The sequence below is a fragment of the Nothoprocta perdicaria genome, unplaced genomic scaffold (assembly GCF_003342845.1).
Source record: "Nothoprocta perdicaria isolate Ctin4 unplaced genomic scaffold, notPer1 scaffold_119, whole genome shotgun sequence".
NCBI classification, from domain to species: domain Eukaryota; kingdom Metazoa; phylum Chordata; class Aves; order Tinamiformes; family Tinamidae; genus Nothoprocta; species Nothoprocta perdicaria.
The window spans coordinates 459,096-478,973 of record NW_020454305.1 but is presented as its reverse complement, the minus strand read 5'-3'; the positions used below and the strand labels follow the sequence as shown (position 1 = coordinate 478,973).

The 19,878-nt window shown below is 40.8% G+C and overlaps 1 long non-coding RNA gene across 1 annotated transcript in view; it reads left to right on the top strand.

The window, feature by feature from the left end:
* The first annotated feature begins 240 nt into the window (after positions 1-240).
* LOC112959736 overlaps positions 241-19,878 on the top strand; it is a 20,384-nt gene continuing 746 nt past the window's right edge. The window contains exon 1 of the long non-coding RNA XR_003251658.1: positions 241-286. This is a non-coding gene — a long non-coding RNA (uncharacterized LOC112959736). The remainder of the gene's footprint in view (positions 287-19,878) is intronic.

Here is a 19,878-nt window from a genome sequence, read left to right as displayed (position 1 = left end):
TATAATTATGCACTATGCAAAAAAATACCTGCTCTCTGCTTTTAGTTTGACATTTGATAATTTCAGTGGGTGCCTGTAGTTTTTGTGTAGTGAGGAACAGAGAATAATCATTACCTTGTCACTTCTTCAATACCATTCATTGTTTGTAGGCTCCCTCATTTGCCTTCCAAGCTGAAGACTCCTCGTCTACTCAGTCTTTTCTTATACAGAAGCAGCACCCTGACCTCGACTGTGCTTCTCACTGCCTCTACTTCTGCTTTTCAAGTTCCACAGTAACATCCCTGAGGTGAGAAGACTAAATGGCATGCAAAAGTTTTTGTCAAAACAAAATATGATAAGAAATTATAACCTTGTCTTGTTTTATTTCTTAGCAGGTCTAATGAAAAACAAAGGCTTTGGGTCACAAAATGGGAGAGGTGGTTGCAGTGTACCTTATATATGTTAGTTGTCATTATAGCATTAGGTTATAAAAGGAATGAAACCTGAATTCAGATTGTTTCTGCCTGCCTTTGAGAAGGGAACTGAACTAATGCCTGAGCTATAGGGTGATCCCTGGGTAAGTCTCCTGGGTAAGCAGCTCTGCTTTTTGTCAGAGCTCTTTGAAAGCCACTGGAGACTGGACCCCAACCCTTTCACTTCCCAGGCACATGCCATGGTTGCTTGGTTGGGAAAACAGGACTTGCTCAGGGTTTTTTCTGTGTGGCTTTGCTGCGAACAGAAAAGTGCCAGATGCTTTTACTGGCCATCACTTTATTTCCTTGAATACTTTTGGGCTGGGCAGAAGGGTTTAGAGCCATAACAACTGAGCATTGTGTTCTCCACAAACTGAAATTGCTGGGGATGTTGTTGCTCATTACTTGGTTACTGCACCCTCATCAACAGTGGCTGGGGAAACCTGGACATCCTAAGAGCAGAGTTCAGGGACGGAATATCTTTACTGTAAAACAGATAAGGCACTGGCCTCGCTGTCACTACTTGGAAAGTGGCTGTTGGAAGTTGGAAAGGAGACAATGCAGAGCCCAGCCTAGCTACCCAGCCAGCTACCTACCAGCAGAGGTGGTTTAACTGACCAAAGACAGGGTAGAAGTTTCTCAAAAAACACATAGACAGGGAGAGCCAGGCAGCTTGGAACTTTCTCTTAGCTTGATAACTAATTATATCACTTCTGCTGGACATGGAAAGCAGCAGCTTCTGATCCAAATACACCGCTGCTGTGATAAACCCAGCCGTGGTGCCGGTGCCTCCCACATCGACCCTCCTCCGTGGGCCCCTCGCTGCCGGCTTTGGGAAACTCAGGCACCCTCAGCTCACAGAGGCCCCTCAACAAAGGAGAAGAAAATCCTTTATGCTTCCTGCCTTCCCACATTCAAGAAAGAGAGAGGCATGTGGCTTATTTTGACTGTGCATGCCTATTAGGTAGATGTAATTAGAGACTGTGTTGGCCTCCATTAGGCTTAATTAGATGCTGATTGGTAGGCAGCTCTCTCTCTGGCCAGTACCTATTCCACGTGTCTCTTCCTGCCTTGGAAATATTCAGGGTATTCAGCAGTGACAGGCCCTTTTTTTGGCCTGATTTAGACTTGGAGGTTTTCACAAGATGTATGTGGTTTATGGGAGTTCACCTCCTTAACAAGGAGCTATTTCTGTACTAGCATGCCTGGATGGGTCCTTGTCAGTCTAGCTGGCATGGAAGATGCCATATATTCTATCTCCAGTTCTGCTTGTCTTCACAGTGAGCTTTAAAACCAGACAAACACAAATCAATGTTCACAGCATGAAAAATGAAGTTCACATGGGAAAATAAATTGAGTTGTTGGCAGCTGCCTTTCTGTCTCAGGAAAGGTTTGCATTTGCATTTTAAAGCGTAACCTTGTCTGCAAGCCCAAGCATCATGACATTGTGTGGTTGTGTGGGGGACACATCTGACCCATATATGACTCAGAGTTCATCTGCAGTGCAAGGGGAACCGGCTGAGATAGGCACATCACCCAAACCTCTGGACGGTGTGATTCACATCTCTGATCTGCTCTATCATCTGTAACTTGATGAATCTAAACACTGTTGCAAGGTGTATACTACTCTCTTCCTTTCCTAACAAAATCCTTGGCAAAATTTAAGGGTCTAGATAGTATATAGGTGAGCAGTGTGAATCAGTGCTCCACAGACACACGTGACAGGCAGTACTTGTAAAGATTACTTTCCTTCATGATAATCTCCTAGACCAAGGTGATGGATAATGTAATTCTTCCTCATAACTGGTGCTAAGCTAGATCTAGAGCATTTTGAAAGAGAACAAGTGATAGTATTCCTCTGTGATTATCATGAAGACAAAGAAAAAAGAAAAAAAATAGAACCTAAGAAGAGTCCTATAGTGTATGCAAGAAAGCAGTTCTTCAGTACAGAAAACTTTTGCAGAGAAGTAGTTTTGGAAATCATGTTATTAATGAAAAATGGTTAAGTGATGTAAATTTCCCACGAAGAAGGCTTGCTCAACCTCTGATCTGTTCAGTTTAAAAAAAAAATAGAAGAGAAAATGCCAGTCATCCTCTTTCATTATTAGTCAACCCTCAACTCTTCCTTTACAGACCATTTGAAATGTATTCTCTCACACCAATGTGCTAATTCCAAAAGATATTTAGAAACTGAAGCAAGAGCACTTTAGGGATACGGTGATAGGCCAGGCATAGCTCTGCCAAAATTAGGTTGTCATCCACCATATGCTGCTTGTTCAGCCTTTAAAAGCATCTCCTCTTGTCTCAGGTTTATGCTAGATTCACTCTGCTGAAATCGGTAACTCAATTTCATGAGTTACCTCGTGAATACCTGATACCTCATTTCAATATAGCTGGTCTCGTATCCATAGCTGGTCTATGACAAATGGGGAAGAGAAACATTTGCTAGACAAGTCAGAGAATATGTGGGCTGAATCATTCTTTGAATGTGCCTGGTTTTCCCCCTGTTGATCATATTTTTAGCACAGGAAGCCTGTGTTCCTGATTTAGGTGTCTTGGTGTTGCAGTCGAGTCCTGTTGCAGTGAGTATTGGTGCACTGAAGTGTGTGCCCAGGGTACCCAGAGCAATGCGACATTCATAGAATCATAGAATGCTTAAGGTTGGAAGGGACCTCAGAGGTCATCTAGTCCAACTCCCCTGCTCACGCAGGGTCACCTAGAGCACGTGGCACAGGGCTGCATCCAAGCGGGTTTTAAAGATCTCCAAAGAAGGAGACTCCACAACTTCTCTGGGCAGCCTGTTCCAAAGAGAACAAAATTCAAAGAGGACAGAATTCAAAGAGAAACAAAATTAAATAAAGCAATAGTAATTTTCAAATGACAAATTGATTTGCCTGTGTAGAGGCAAGTGCTAAGCACTGTGCAACAGATGAAGTAAATGATACAGTATTGCCCAATGTGGAAGCAAATCATTCTCCTGATAATAGCTTATCTCCTCATTGGGAGATAATTTCCAGATATGGAAACAAGCCATGAAAACCAGATGAAACCCAGAGGCAGAAAAGGGAAGGAACAGGACTATGTCACTGAGCAAGGGATGTGGAAAAGAGGAGGAAGGAACAGCACAGAAGGGAAGCAGTGGGGTGAACAGAGGGAAAAAAACCCCCAACTTTCCACCTTCTGATGGTGAAGAGGTATTGACTGAGAAAGAGCATGTTCTTAATATGAAACATGCCTCTAAGGGCCCTCCCTGAGATCTCTTTTCTTTTTTCTCTTTTTTCTTCATTTGTATTTGAACTCATGAGAAAATCTCATCTAAGTGCTTTTTTCTCTTTTTTTTTTTTTCCGAAGAAATGAAATAGAGAATAGAAGAATTTTTATTGATCCAGAAGGTCAAAATACACAGGACATTAAAAAGTGTATTAGGAAAAGTTTAAAACCTCCACTGAGAGTATCTCTCCATTTCATTTTATCTGGATAGATATGATAGCTCCTTTTTTTTGATAATCATTTTGAATTTTGTCATTCACAAAGTAAAATACAATAGTTTTGAGACTCTCAGGAGATTGCAACATTTGGATAAAAGCTTAGCAGATAGAGGAAAGCTGAGATTCTATCCCCTTTTCTCTAACATTTGCTTCTCTATGTTATTCTTTTTCTTAGCAAGATACTTTCCCATAGCTATAATCATAAACATTCTGATAAATAAAAGAAGAAATAATTAGCACTTACTGTGAATATATTACAGAAGAGGTAACTGATGTTTGTTCACCTGACAGCATTGCATCCAAGACTGGAAATGCTACAGCAGAGAGGTGATAGTGACAGAGTTGTTGTGATGCTTTCTCTGTGCTCAAACAACACTCAAATTTGGGAAAGACTTAACAACATCAGTTTTAAATGCCTAAATTAAACTTATCTGTGGGGAAAGAAGACTTTTGTATCACATGGACAGGGTGCAACTCTGCTCTGCACAACTTCTTTCTCCCTCCCTTTGCCTTTCTCCTGGCCTGTATTTATTCTTACAGGCGATGCATCTTCAAGGTGACTAGAAATCCTCCTGTAACTAAATCAGTGAAAACAGAAACACAGACTATTTACGTAAAAGGAGAAGGCAGTAAGCCTGGGAAGCAGTAGCATCTGTATCACAAACAGTCTGATAATAACATTACCTTTGAAAAAGTTACATGTATGGGTACTCCTTTACACCAGTAATTCAACTACGGCCTTGTAGCAATGTAATTATCCTGCTTTTTCTTTGAAAGCTGTATGTGGATTCAGTTCATTTACATTCTAAAGAAATCTAATTTTATTTTTTTCTTAATAAAATCCTTCTCCAGTTCCTAGCAGGTTCAAAGATCACTTCTAGACTAGTGGCTGGCCTAGGAATTGTGGACAAATGGGATGCTCCTAAAAAGAAGCAAATGAACAATTTCAGTCCTCTGTCGTTATCTAGAGGATCAGAACAGTCTGTTAAACACATCTATGCAGGCACCTACCCATTCAGACATGGTTTTGTGGAAGGACAGTTCAGACCCAACTGCCAGCCCCTATTAAGCCTTTCTTCAGGGGACCATGTTATTTTATTGATTTTGACTGGATCTCAGAAACTGGTGTTGAGGAGCAGCATCCAGCCATCATCACCAGTGAAAAAAAAAAGCATCATCACTGCTGTAGGCTGGAGATAAGAGCTCTGCCTTCCATTAGTAGGTCACTAAGCATCCAGCATGAGTTATTGGCTTCTCTCCTTGAAAATGCCAGCAGTTCCAGGAATGAAGATGTACAAAACACAACTTAGTGCAGATATGAATGGTGAGCAGTAAATAAAGCCTGCAAAAGAAATATATTTTCTGAATAAACTACAGAAAAATACCAAGTAAGTACCTGCTTGGTGAATGCTGTGAATCCTGTGCATTTCTGGAAGCACAGGATTCTATCTGTGCTTTCTATCTGTGAAATAAAAATACAAATATAAAATGTAAAGGTGAATAATGCAAAATGGCTGCATACAAAAGCTGGAAATCTTATTGCCTAAGTTTAGCCACACAGCAACAGCTATCTAATCCAAGCTAATTCCCTGCCATCCCACTGTGGCTTGAACCACACTCTGGAGATGACCCCAAACTGTAGTAATGTAGAAGACAAGGCTAGAAACAAACATTCTACTACATTCAAAGGGTCAAATTTATGCTATTATGGGCAGCCCAATTCTGATATTTCCCAGGATTGCTGTATTTCTTTCAAGAGATTTCCTGGATACATGTGGAGGCGGTCCATAGCTTCCTAGATTGTGTCAAAATAATATGCATACCAACAGCAGAGAAAGCTGATCTAGAGCTAAGTGCTAAAATGTTCAGGTTCTCCTCGTGTAATATTTTAAGTAGAAAAATAAGGTCTGTCCATGGAGATATGGTAACCTGAATGACCCAACAGTTTGAGATCTTCTCATCACAGTCTCTCAGTCCTTTTAACAGAGATTTTTCATATTTTTGGAGGTACTGCAGGTATGATGTGGAATGAGCATATAATACATGATTTTGAATAGTGTCTTTCATTGCCTAGAGATCTAAAATCAGGCCCTCTTGGTCTTCTTATAAGAACTGTATTGGAGACAATTTTACCAAAGCAAAATAAGTAAACTGTAGTCAAAAATGTAGTAAAAAACGCTGATCCTATGGCTGAATTATATTCAGTGTTAAGTCCTTGCAGGCTTTCTTGTCAATAACAGATGTGCTGTTTGCAGGGTATGGCTGAACAAATCTATTTTCAAATGTCTCCTTGACTCCTTCACAATCTGTTGCATTCCACTGATAGTACTGTAAACTGCTCAGTTGAGAAGAAAAAAATGGAAAATGGGAGCAAAGTTGAATTTAGTCATTTTGAAAAATAAAATGAACAGAAGATGAGGTAAGATGATGATTACTAAGATCATCCCAAATCAGGTAATTTAGTTTTGTAACTTCTGGCTTCTAGATAGTGATAGAAATACCACTAATAAATATTAGTTTCCATTAGTGGTGAACTCTCTTTTGCTTATTTACAAATACTTATTTGCATACATTGTTTATTTAAACTGTGCCATGCCAGGAGTGCCTCTTTAAGGAGGCACAGATGGTCGTTTTCAAAATCTCAAGACAACATTTAAAATTATATATCACAAATGCATGCATTGATTATCACTCAGCATAATTATAATAAACGAAATTTTTATTTCAGGGATAATACAACAGATTTTAAGTCATTGAATAAATGACTTGCTGGGATTGGCAGTAGGAAACGGCATGAAGTTGTTAGAACAATGGAAAATATTTTTTTATTTATGAACATTAAAATTTAAGAAACAAAGTTAGTTCCAAGGAATAGTTGCATCTTGTTTGACTGAGGTTTAATGATTGTCCCTTTACGTCAGGGTGGAAACCTTCTCAAGGGCTTTCAGGGTGTGAAGGGAACATCTGAAGCACAACATTGCAGGCTACATCACTAGGGACTCCCCATGGACTTGCCATGGGTAGGTACTTCAAGATTTTGGTGAAGATCTAAAAAATCAGGAAACAGGCTAAAATGGTGATATTTAACCTGCAATAAAACACATTTCTTTTTAATCTAAGTTTTAAACTTTTAGAAAACTTTCTAACAATTTGTGCTTCAAAATTGGCGCTAATTCGCAGGCCTACAGCCCAAAAAGTTTCAGTATTTCCATAAGATCCAAAATAAAGAGGTATAAATCAGGTTTGTTGCCTTCATTTGAATACAGTGATGCCAGCAGAGGGTGTGATCAACTTTACTAACCCTATAAATGAAAATACAATTGTGTTCACCCAGGTTAGTTCCCCAGACCAATGTGGTCCTGTCACTGTTAGAACCTCGGGGTGCCCGATGTTGGTCTCCAGCACTGAGACCAGCTGGCCTGGAGCAGGCTGTGTCTATACCATTACACTCTTCTATTTCTGCCAAAACAGGGTTGTCCTTTGCAGTCTGCCTCTTGGCAAAGGTATGATAATGTCTGATCTGGGGCCAAGAATTATGTGGGAAAGTGTGTGTTGGCATGGGCCGTGAGTGCTGCTCTAAGAATTTAATTTACGAGTATAGCCCTGGCCAGCACCTCTCAGCTGTGTGCCCGAGGGAAAAGCTATGCAGTACAGATTCTGCTGCACCTCTTGACAAAAAACAGCTAGGAATAGGTTTGATCTTACTCTGGCTCCCTCTAGACATGCAGATTTGCTCCTGAGGCTCCTTGTTTGGGAGCTCTTTGTGGGTTGGTGTTCAAGAATGGGCTACAGAATTGGGATGATTTGTGTGTGGATCCGTTTCACCAAGAGTCCTCTCCAAGATATTTCTGTCAGTATTGTGGGGAGACGACCAAACACTTGCTTTGGATGTTCACCCCAGGTGGCTTCGTCCTTGTCCTTCATGTAGTCTACCTGCATGCAGAGAGAGGTGTTAGAGATTAGGAAAGATCTTCCCGTGTTATTTTTCCCAACACTTTACCCCACATGGATCCAATTGTCCTGGAGGGACACTTGCAAAACAAATATGGGCTGGATCATGTTTTCCAACCTCTGAATATGCCTGCTGAGGTGTTATTTAGGATTAAATTTGCCTTTGCTGCTGGAAAAGATCTTTCCTACCCTGTTAACAACATATAAAAGGCAGTTTTGAGGCTTGCATAATTTAGTTGAATATAGATGTTTGGGGGCCAGCAAAAGCCAATTTTGTTGTGCCATGTTCCATATTCCTACTCTAGACTATAGAGGTGATGAGCTTTCCAGCACATCAAGCCAAAAAAGATGCCAGACCATTTCTGCCTGCATGAAGTCTGCATGGCTGTAAAGAAAGGAATCATGAAGTAGATGATAGCCTAGATTTTTTTTTTCAGCTTATATATGGCAAAAATTTAATGAGGAGCAGATAGTGCCTAAAAATCTAAAGTTTTGGACAAACTAAAGCATTGATCTCAAAAACACCAAAAGCTATTATTCACAGATAGCTTACGGACCAGGAGAGATCATTAGATCATATAGTGTGATTTCCCATACATACAGACAATTAAGGACAACACTATGTCAAGCTGATAATAGTTTCTTTATTGACATATGTATTTTCAAACTCAGATATATATTTAAGATATATATTAAAGAAAGCATTGAGACTTAATTTGAAAACCGCAAAAGATGAAGAGTAAACCTCTTCCCTTGGGAGTTTGTTTCAGTGGTTGATCACCTTTGTTGCACATATTTCCGCATCGGATTTTTCTCTCTTTAAACAAAGACTGAAACTTGTTTGGTTTTTCACTGCTAGAATTGAAATGTGTTGGTCCTCAGTAGTTTATTCCTTTGAAAGTGCTTACATAAACAAACCCTTCAGTCTTCATTTTTTGAAAGCAAAAAGAGACTGGGATCATTATCTCTGTCATTCTGGCTCTCAAAAAATTTAGCTGCTCTTCCTTTATCATCCCCAGTTTTTCAGCATTCTTCTTTTTTAAGAAAAAAAAAAACCAACAAACCCAAGGACCTCAAACCATGCATGGTATTTCAGGCTTATTCCCCAACACATGCAATGCTTAATCTGTTTTCTAGTCTTCAGCTCTCCCCTACCAACGCTCAATGCTTGCTGCTGCAGTTCTGGTCTGGGACGCTTGTAATGAAGGGGACCTGGCTGCTGTAGCCTCTCTTCTATTCCCTCACAGTCTTTTCTTGCATCCTTTTCCCTATTCAATAAATCTAACATTTACTTAATCTTTTCAAAATGAAGGAAGGAAGGAAGGAAGGAAGGAAGGAAGGAAGGAAGGAAGGAAGGAAGGAAGGAAGGAAGGAAGGAAGGAAGGAAGGAAGGAAGGANGAAGGAAGGAAGGAAGGAAGGAAGGAAGGAAGGAAGGAAGGAAGGAAGGAAGGAAGGAAGGAAGGAAGGAAGGAAGGAAGGAAGGAAGGAAGGAAATCTTTGACTGTCCCAGGGCACATTTTCTTTGTGGGGCTCAGATTACCCCATAACCAGAGGGTTTTTTTCTGTACTGTACTCTATTGCTGTTTATTGCTTTTTTTTCAGTCTCTGTCCCTATAATTACAGTTTACTACTGATTAATTGTGAAAACAGTCAAAGTTTTGATCAATGAAACTCTCCCTCCTTCACTGATGGCATTCTGTTGACCATGATGTTTTCCACAAGTACAGTTACTTTTCTATTTTATTTCATTCTTGTTATACGGTGTCAGTTATTAGATCAGTGTAATGTGTATTAATTCAGCTGCAGTATTAAAGTCAAAAATAACTGTGGAGCTGTGACACACTTAACCAAAACCATAATAACATTTTAGAATGAATTCAGGCTTATTTGACAAGGGCTATTTGCACAGAATCATATTGAGCAGGGTTTATTACTTTCCTAATCTCTAAATCGTTTTTCAAAGTTGGATCAGTGACAAATGGTATTTACTGATTCCAGAGGAAGGTAAAAGTAGCAAGCTAGTTACAGTCAAGGCTTGGGTTTCTAGTCTTGACTGTGTGACAGAAAGGGATAAGTGGCTGCTGGTGGTACAGGATGAAGGCAAGATGGCTCATAGGGGTTAGGATAGGGAAATGTAGTCACACTTTAGCAATCCCCTTTCTGGACCCCTCATGATATCCCTGAGCCTTCAAGACCCTGAGGTGTCACCCGCTCAGGCAGAGCCAGGGAGGAACCTGCCAGTGTGTCCTCCCTGAATTCCACCTAGGACATCTTTAAGGAGAGTCTGCCCTGGCTGGGTAAGCCAATATCCATTGCAATGTCATTCTAAAACCATGACCAAAAAGACAACCAAAAAAAAAAACTTTAAACAACCTTGTATTTGTGCACATCACTGGCTGATCAGGCTATTTGCCTATCTGTTGTTCTTCAGCAAAGAGATTACAAGAGTTAGTCCCAGAAGCAAAATTTGTTATCCCTTGCTTTTATGTGTCTTCATCTAGTTTTGTAAACAAGAAAGCCAGATCAAACTCCAGCAGAAAATATTCCTTCCCTCCCCTTCCAACATCTCCTTTGACTTTTTCTTTCCTTCCCCACTCTCTCCCTCTCTCCTGACAATGCCTCTTACCTTCACTGGCATCTCAAGAGTTACCCAAGGCCCTTTACACAACCTTCCTGAAATTAAAAGAAAGTGTAAAAGAGGCAGTGGTCAAACGACAGCCTCAGTGGATGTTTTCCAGGGCCTGAATAGATTGTATTTTTTTGTTTTCTTTACTGTGTCCTTACTTTAAAATGTATACAGATTTTTAACAGTGATAGTCTTGAAGCAGAATAACTAGCTAGGCGTAGTTCCACAGTACAGAAGGTATTGCTGAGAAGCAGGACCTGTGAGGGTGGATATGGTGCTGTGCTGCATGGAGGCACAAAGCAGAACCACCTCATCGCTCAGCACCACACAGGCACTTGCTGAAACTCGGGCCTGTCTTCAGATCCTGGCCCATACAGTTACCAGTCCTATGATCCTTTCCAACAATTCAGATTAGCAGATAATGGAAGAGATATTTCACTAGGCCTCAGAGAAGAAGAAGTCATAAATAGTTGCAACATAACTTGAAAAAAATATTAGTTTGCTGGAGAACTAGCACCTGCCATGTGTCTTCAACTCAAATTTCTGCAAGGAAAACCTGGAACCAAAGTATCTCCTAAGGGAATTCATTGATTCTGTCTAAAACCTCCTTTTCTTCCAAAGTCTTTAGGAACTTGTATCCCCTAGTTGCACCTCTTCCCATGTATATCTTCCAAGTCATACAGCAGCATAAAGCATTCCCCATAGGGTCCTCCAAGCGTTCATCCTGGATTCCTCTAACCTGCTTCTCCTGGTTTCCCTTGAAGCTGGCTCTTGCACATTGCTCTTGCACATTTGTGGGTTAGGGGGTTTCTCAGAAATGCTGTTCTTGCTCCTGGTGCCTAGGAGAGAAGATTTTGTTTAGAACAAATGCAGAGTATTTTGGAATGCAAAACGTTTATCTACTGAAGCACTTCACTATACATTTTCTTTAATTCAGCACATAATTTTATTTCTTGATTCTCTTCATTCATTTTTTCTTACTACGTCTTGCTGATGGTTGCCATTCAGGTGAGCTGCTGCTTCTTTAAAGGTCATTAGAAATCTACTGAGGCAAATAACCTTCCATCTGCTGTGCACAGGCCATGAAAACACAAAATATATGGAGTCTGGCTCCAAATTCAGGTTCTTGGTAATGGGCCCTGTTCTGACTAACTTGCCCTTTAGGGCAATCGATGCTGTAGAGGAACATGATGCCACAGCTTCAACTTTGAGAAGTAACCGGCCTTTGGAGTTAACTTCCCTTACCACAGAGGAAGCTACTCTGATTTCAAAATCTTGTTAAGCACTAAAATATAGAGCATGCCAGAACATATTTTGCAGATAATAAAAATGTTATCCATTTAAATAAGCAGAATGTAGTCTCACTACAGCTGTATTGCATGAAACATTATTTGTAGAGAAGAGATCTTAATCATCCACTTTAGTGAAATCTATAGAGAAACCAGTTTTAGTGAATGAGTTAATTTCAAAGAATAACATGTTTGGTCTTGGACTATTCTTCTGCAGCTGAAAAGAAGAATCAAAGTGGTTTGCAAATTATCCTACAAGAACAGAAAATTGTAATCAACATGGAGTGAATGACTTGTTACTGCCCTTTTGTAAAAGAGGAAAATAGTGAACTCACAAAACAGATTCTGCCACCAGAAGAGGAACTGATGCACAGACATCCCACCACCGTCACAGGGGAATTTGACACCAAAGACTTTACAGAACAAAAACTCTGAGAGACTTTCAAATCTTCCAGATGGAAGATTTTACTCTTTTGCACAAAGATCCTTTTACCCAAGAGACAGTGTTGACACTGCTAATGAGGGATGGCAAATATCTTTTCAACTCTCTCTGTGGTCTTCTGCGCTGTAGTAAACAATATACCTAATAATAGAAGAAATAAAACCTTTGATGCTGTTTCTGGCTGCAGAGATTTTAGATGGCTGATGTAACATGTTAGTATCAAATATTTTTACATTAACATCTATGGATTTGTAGACTTAAAAATAAATCTCTTAATTTTCTTAACAGTGCAGGCCAAGAAGTGTCATCCAAACAAAATGCCACGTGTTCTTCTGGTCACAGCTTCATCCTGAGAGTTCATGACTGAGTGTTTGGCCGCAGTGCCTTTAAACTCTTCTCCTCAGACAGAAGAGGACACATATAATGACCTCAGTTAGGAACTTGTTTATCAAGTGACAAATACTTTTTCATGTCATCAACTAGTAATTGCTCTGTTAACTCAATTGCTTAAGGCTGTGCTTCTTGGGACTGAAATTCTCCAGTTCTTTACCACTAATGACAAGAACATGTGAGGGCCAAAGGATTTAAAATTCCTAGATGTGCAATAGTTTTGCTAAACTTCTTCCTCCAAGGTCAGCAAGAACGACAGAATTTTCACCACAAGAGATTTTTTTTTTGAAAGGCAATTGGAGCTTGGAGGCCAACAAGACCCACTAGACACTTTGCTCCTCACATCAAAGAATACACTGATAAACTCCTGGTATGCACACACTAATCAAAGAATGTAGTCATTTCTCTCTTTCTTTTTCTCTCTCTCTACATATATATATATATATATATATATATAATAAAACTCCAAGCAAATGATTTTTTCCTCACAAATACCTTGTGATTAAGTTATCAGGTTAACTTATGCAAATATAATCCTTCTATTCAGTCTTTTTTTCTTTGAGGAATTACTTTTTATATATCCTTCAGCTAAATAAAACTTCTAGAAATCCTGAATTTTTGCCTTCCTCTCCTTTTATTACATCTCAGGAAATTGTTAACATTTTTGAAATATGCATGAATAAATGAAACCTAATATCATTTCTTCAAAACAGGGGGCTGTGTGGCCATTAAAGTAACCAACTGGAGTGTTCTTTAATCTCCCAGACTACCCATTTTCTTTTCTCTGTTCTTAAGCATTGCCTTCTCACTCCTGCATTTTATACCTAAACAATCATGCAGAGTTAGGCTTGGCAGTTTTCAAGAGAGATGTGAAAGAATGAGGAGACCTTTCCAGAGAAACTGGAATTTGTGACCCTTAGGCTGGAATAGATGAGTCTGCATACAGAACTTGGAGCAATTAGTGACTGAGGTTCAGAAGCTGAGTAGAGGATGTGAGTGCCTGTTATACTTCATGGCACTGGTTTCCTGGAAATTTCTCACAGAAGTTGTGTGCAAAGTCAAATCATCAGTATTTCCCACCACAATGCTGCCTATATATTGCTGGTGCAATTAGTAATGCCTTTAGTGTGACAGAGAACAGAGGATAGTGAACAAGAAGGCTACTATGATGACTTAATGAGAAATGTTGCTCAGGGCTTTAACCAGTTGGATCTTAAAATTCTCCAGGAATGGAGTGATACTGCATAGCCTTTCTGGGCTGCTTCTTCCAATGCCCAACTGTCCCTATTGGGGAAAAAAAATCTTCTCCAAAAATTTTTCCTTGAATTTATGCCAGTTTTCTCTTGTCCTCCCACCAGGCATTGCTGTGAAGTCCCTAGCTCTGTCCTCTTGACGCCCTCCTTATAGAAGGCTACTGATTGGGCCCCCAAAGCTGTCTCTTGTTGAGGTTGAACAAGCCCAGGTCCTTCAGCCTCTCCTCACTGGGCAGCTGCTCTAGCTTGGATTGTTGTTGTGGCTCTTCACTGAACTCCTGCCAGTTTACCCATGACTTTCCTGGGAGCATCCAAAACTGAGCACAGTGCTCTAGATTGCTCTAATGAGTGCTGACTCAGAAATCTCTTCCTGAGGACCCTTCTGACCTGATTTATCTCATAATCTTATGAAATGGGACGTGGCTAGTTGTTCTGAAAAACAGTGTTATGAAGACACATGAAGAAAAAAGGCTTTGTGTGAGAGCAGATGGGCAGCACAGTGCAGTTGGGCAGGGGGAAGAAAAGGTAAGTGTCTTATAGGGCAGATGCTATGGAAATAGCTAGAGAGAAGTCACAACAAACTTTGCTATTGTGCTAGAAAAACCGAAAGACTAACTGAAGGACAAGAATCCAAGTTTTGCTAGCACACAGCCTTGATTTTAAGCACTCTTTATCTGCTGATAGTTAGAGCCACATCCAAACACTTGTGCTGCCTGGGCAGGAGAAGCCTGTGCTGTGCTGAGCTCTTCACACTGATTCACAGCACATTGGACTCGAGTTGTACAAAACTTACTGTCAAAAATCATGTTTAGTTTTTCTCCAGCCTCTGGTGGTTCTGTTGTGCAATTCGAAAAGGGAGTCACCTCAGTCGCCCCTACTCTCACAATGCTTTAAATTCAAACAGCTAAACTATGTCATTTTTGACAAATGTTTTCTTGAAAAGTTTTGCCCAAAGCCTGGCCAGCTGTCTAGGGCAAAATGCCCTGTCTTGCAGCTCCATTTACCATGTGTCCCATCAAAGAGCACAGAGTTTGGGGGTTCCTTCTCGTTCAAACAGTCAAGACAGACTTTAGTTAAACATGAAGGTCAGGACAGAAACTGGAGGCTGGGTAGGCCGCAAGTGGCCTGTCGTGGGCAGGTCTGAACTCAGCCCAGCTGCGTCTCTGTACCACGACGGAAAGCAAAATCTGCAGGGCCAAGGTGTCTACACACAACTGGTGGCACCGAAGGGTCTGCCTGTTATGGTTGTTTCGAGGGATATTGTTACTTGTAAATAGAAGTTTTGTTCTAGGAAATTTATATATTCTAAACAATGGCAGGTGGAAGCAGGAAGAACATCATGCGGGTAGGTCTGATTGCTGTGTAAAAAAGCTGTGATCACATCAAGAAAAATATCTATCCCTCCTGGCTGCAAAGGAGTCAGGAATGGACTGGGTTTGGGTTGATTAATATTCTCACATTTTACTGTCTGCCTGAGACAACACTAATTCTGCATTTGCTTCTAAAAAATATGCTGGATGCATGGCATGGAGGTTAAATTTAAACTACCCTCTTTCATGATATAACCATTCCCTTTCTCATTTATGTCTTGAAGAAACGTTGATAAATATTCACATTTGCAATAAAATTCAGAGGCAAAGAGGGTTTCATCTTGGTTTTGCTGTGACCATATCTGATCAGACACTGTTAATATTGATTATCACACAGTAATTCAAAGAACAGAACAGAACTTCACGATGTTAAAGCCTTGGGCGAAGCCGTCATAATTTAATATTATGGGGAAAACTTTATGGCTAGTTGCTTGAATTAAAATCCCCAGGAGTTTTGCACAGGAAAGTTTTATTAAAGACATGCCACATTAAATGTAGTTATACAACATCCCCTGCTCACACACACATGTATATATATATATATTTATGTATCTATAAAATCAAATTTACTTACCCAGGCTAAATGACATTTTAGGTTATTTAAAAGGGGAAAATCTTTAAAGTATCGTGCAATTCTTTGTATCAGTTATATTGCTTTTTTTTTTTTCCCCTAACAGCTCATGTTTCATTCAGTTCCAGCAAATCCTTTTTTCCCCAGAGCCAAAGCCAAAAGCATCAGCTTCACCCGAACAACTCATTCCCACCATCTTGTCTTTGGGGAAATATTTTAACTCATCACAAGCACTTTTGCCTCCTGTAAATATTTGGGCTGGCTTGTGGAGAAGCCCTCTGGTGCCATGGTGAGCTAGGAGAAGACTGGCAGGGTGAACAGCCTTGCTGTGTGGGTGCCTCTGGCTCGGCACCATTGAGTAACTCAAAATGGGATCCATATGGGTATGGGATCCATATGGGTGATGGAGCATGGGTGCCCTTCCTGGGCCAAAGCAACTGGTGCTGAAGGAGTTACAGGTTTGATGGCTGCAGCTGAGGCAGATGCACCCCAGACAGTCCATCATGAGCTGAGCGATTGTACATGGTGCCAAACCGGCACGCTCACAAACTTGTTACAAGGATTGTAGCTCTGTATTTTGTCCTGCAAACCAGCTATCAAAGATCTTCCCCAAGTTTATAGGATGGATCAGACTATGTGTTGTGAAACACTAAAAACCCAGCACCCTATATCCCTGTTGTAGATGCTGAGTGTCCATAGACGCCGTGCAAGTTGGGCAAGCTCCTTTTCCAGTAGTTGTACATAATTGAGCAAAGGCAGGGGGCTTTCTCTGAGTGCTGGAGTTTGAACAACTCTAACACAGGCCATGCTTGCCAGGTGGGGCTTCTCTCCCACCTTTGTGTCAATATTTTTTTTCCCAGAAAACCATGGAAAATCATCAGCTTGAAGACAGCAATTTAGCTGGATCGATTTTCATTTTTCGGTACATGGAATGATGCCAGCAGGTTAGTGTGAGGTGCCAAGGATGTGGAATCTTAAATTTTATTCCCGACTGTGCCATTAACTTGTTCTTTAACCTTAGGCAACTCATTATTATTTTATTTATTTTTTTTCCCATCAACAGAAAGAGGATCCTCTCTCACAGGGCTTAATTAATGTTTGTAAAATGTTTCAAGATTCTTGGACAAAGACAATGTCTGAGTATAAATGATTCCACACAATAATCATCATTTTTAATGGCCAGGCCAAGGCACAACAGCCTCTGTTTGTGAAAGAGGCACTAGGACACTCATCAATCTGATGTAGGATCTGTTTGGTTCCTTGTCACCAGTATTTCTCCCTCCCATGCTGATTATATGAAGATACTAATTTTATTGATTTTAAAGCAATTCACTTGAATTGCAGGACATGTCCAGGGTCCCTTTAAATCACTCCTATACACTTCAGTGCATTTGAGGTGTGCAGGGGCAACGTTTGGAGTGTGGTGGCAGAAACTACCTAAGACTGTGTTGAAAAGATAAGGGAAAGCAGATGTCCTTGACCTGAATCCATTCATCATCTCTCTATTTCTTAGGAATTTGGGCCCATGAATTTCCTGCTCTCACATGCCAGATCGTTCTTGAATATCATGTCCCTGCTCATGCAACACAGTTTGGCTTCTTCCCTATTTTGAACAATAAACAGAGGAGAAAAAGATTGTGTTGCTGGTTACATAAAGTACAATTGTGTTTAGGAGAACTTTTCACAAAATAGCCTAATGTACTGCCAAACCAAATAGGTTTCTAGCCTTACAGTGTTGCAAACTGTATTGTGTCCAATTCTTGGATCTGAGAAATGAACAAAATGCCCATTTGCTCCAGCAAGAACAGAACAGAGCTCCATTTACAAAAATAAAATATGTGGCTTGTGAGGCTAAAATTTCCATATTAAAACACAAACAAATAAACTAAAGAGAATTGCCACTGAATATTTTCAGTATTTAGAAAATAGGTTTGCTGTCAGGAACTGAACATTTTTTCATGCATATGGATAGCAGGCCATGACAGAGCCCAACTATACCCGAGCAGAACAAAAGCTATACCTACATCAATTCTGTGGAGAAACTTGTGAGCAAAGTAAAGGAGTCACTAAAAAGTTTGGGAAAACAAATGTGAAATGCAGCTCTTGCTGAGTATAATATGGCTGTGAACTCACATCTGTGGTGCAGACACAGAGTAAAATAACTTTAAGTGCTTCTAACCTGTAATGGCCCTGTAAGACATTTCTGCCTTTAGCCCCTACCCCCCGAGAGAGCTGAGAGCACCAAGACGTTGCCTGGATGCCGTGGAGATCCCTGTGGTGCCAGCTCTACTTCCAGCTGGGCAGCACGAGGCAGGGATGGCGGGACCACACGTGTGGCTCTGGCTACGCTGGTTCGGTGCTGGAGGTTTCTGCCTCGTGCTCTGCAGTGTGGCCACGTGGTACAACTCATCCCAGACTCCTCCTTGGGCTACCTGCAAGCACGGGAAACACGAAGAAGACGTTGCACGCATGGCAATCCTAGCTGGGCAGAGCGGCCCCAGAGGCAGCCCCTTGCAGCAGCCCAAACTCAGGGCAGCTCTCCCTGGGCTCCATGGCTCCGTGTCAACGGAGGCAGCCGTGTCCTCCTTCCTCACTCAACGTTTGGCCAGCCTCGGAGACCTGCTCCTGACCCTGATGCAATGGCTCATGGCGGGAAACACGTCTGCTCTCGGGTTCTTCTCTTGATGGAGAAGGGCTAAAATTAGCCTCCTTTCTTGGATAACAAAGTTATCTGAGGTAACTTTGGATATTATCATCTTGGATAACAAAGTTTTGGGCTGCTGCCATGCCTGTGGGTCACAAGCAGTGGAAACTGTCTCTTCTGATGAAACTCTGAAATTTGACAGACAATTAGAGATAAGTTTGAGTTAAATATTTCTCTGAAGTCCGGGCTGTAATTCCATAGGCTGAGTCAGTTTGTGCCCTTGACACAAACGACCCGCAGACCTCGGTGGGTGCAGCAAGCACGGCGATGGTGATGGCTGGCACACCAGGGTAAGGGGATGTGGTGTGGAAGGCAACCTCACAGCTCGCAAGCCAGCAGCTCACCACAGGCAGTAAATTGGTGCAGAACCACAAAGAGAATTGCTTAAAAGTTTAAAATGAATAATTCAGCTCTCCTTTGATTCTGGAGCTTGAACTACTGCAGAATGTGTGTCCTGCCACATTACTTCAACCTTGAGATGAAGTACAAATGGGTATGATTCAGACTCTAAATATTTAAAGCCAGAATCGAATCTTAGATACATTGTGTGTTCTGTCATCTCAAAAACCCGATAAGGAAAAGCAATGATGGACAGCACGGACTGAAATTAAATTCAAGCTGGGTGTTAAAAATCTTGCAGTGCTAATTCATATGAATGATTAACCACAGAGAGCCTGAAGTTTGTAAGTGTTTGTAAGTTAGAGTATTGTTGAAGTGGTCTTTGGGATTTCTGTCCCATAGAAATCCCATTAGTTAACCTCCCATAGGAACAGTCCAAGAAGATCTCACAGGAGAAGGATATCACCTCCCTGTTTTTCCTCTCTTCTCACAAATATGCATTTGAACTATTAGCATTTTTTTCCAGATAGACTTCAAACAAAGTATTTCTAATCTTCCTTTCATTAGAAAGAAAGATAAAACCACAAGCTATATTAACACCTGGGCAATTATAACATTTTCCTACCAAAAGCCAGATAAAAGCAATCATTGTATGAATCTTCGAATGCAGCAGGCAAGGACATAAGTCAACACAGCTCTCTACAGAATATTACCTTAAGAGCAGTAAGGGCATCAGGATATGACCCTATGAAATACTAAACCTTTAGTTCTAAGCTAGTGCAAAAAAACAGATGGGTGATCTCATCACAAATTTCAATGTGCCAGGATACAACCATAGAATTGTAGATTCTCTAAATGCCCAAGGAAATCAACATTAGACCTTGTCAATAGAAAGAGAGAAAGAAAGAGAGAGAGAGAGAGAGAAAGAGAGAGAGGAAGGAAGGAAGGAAGGAAGGAAGGAAGGAAGGAAGGAAGGAAGGAAGGAAGGAAGGAAGGAAGGAA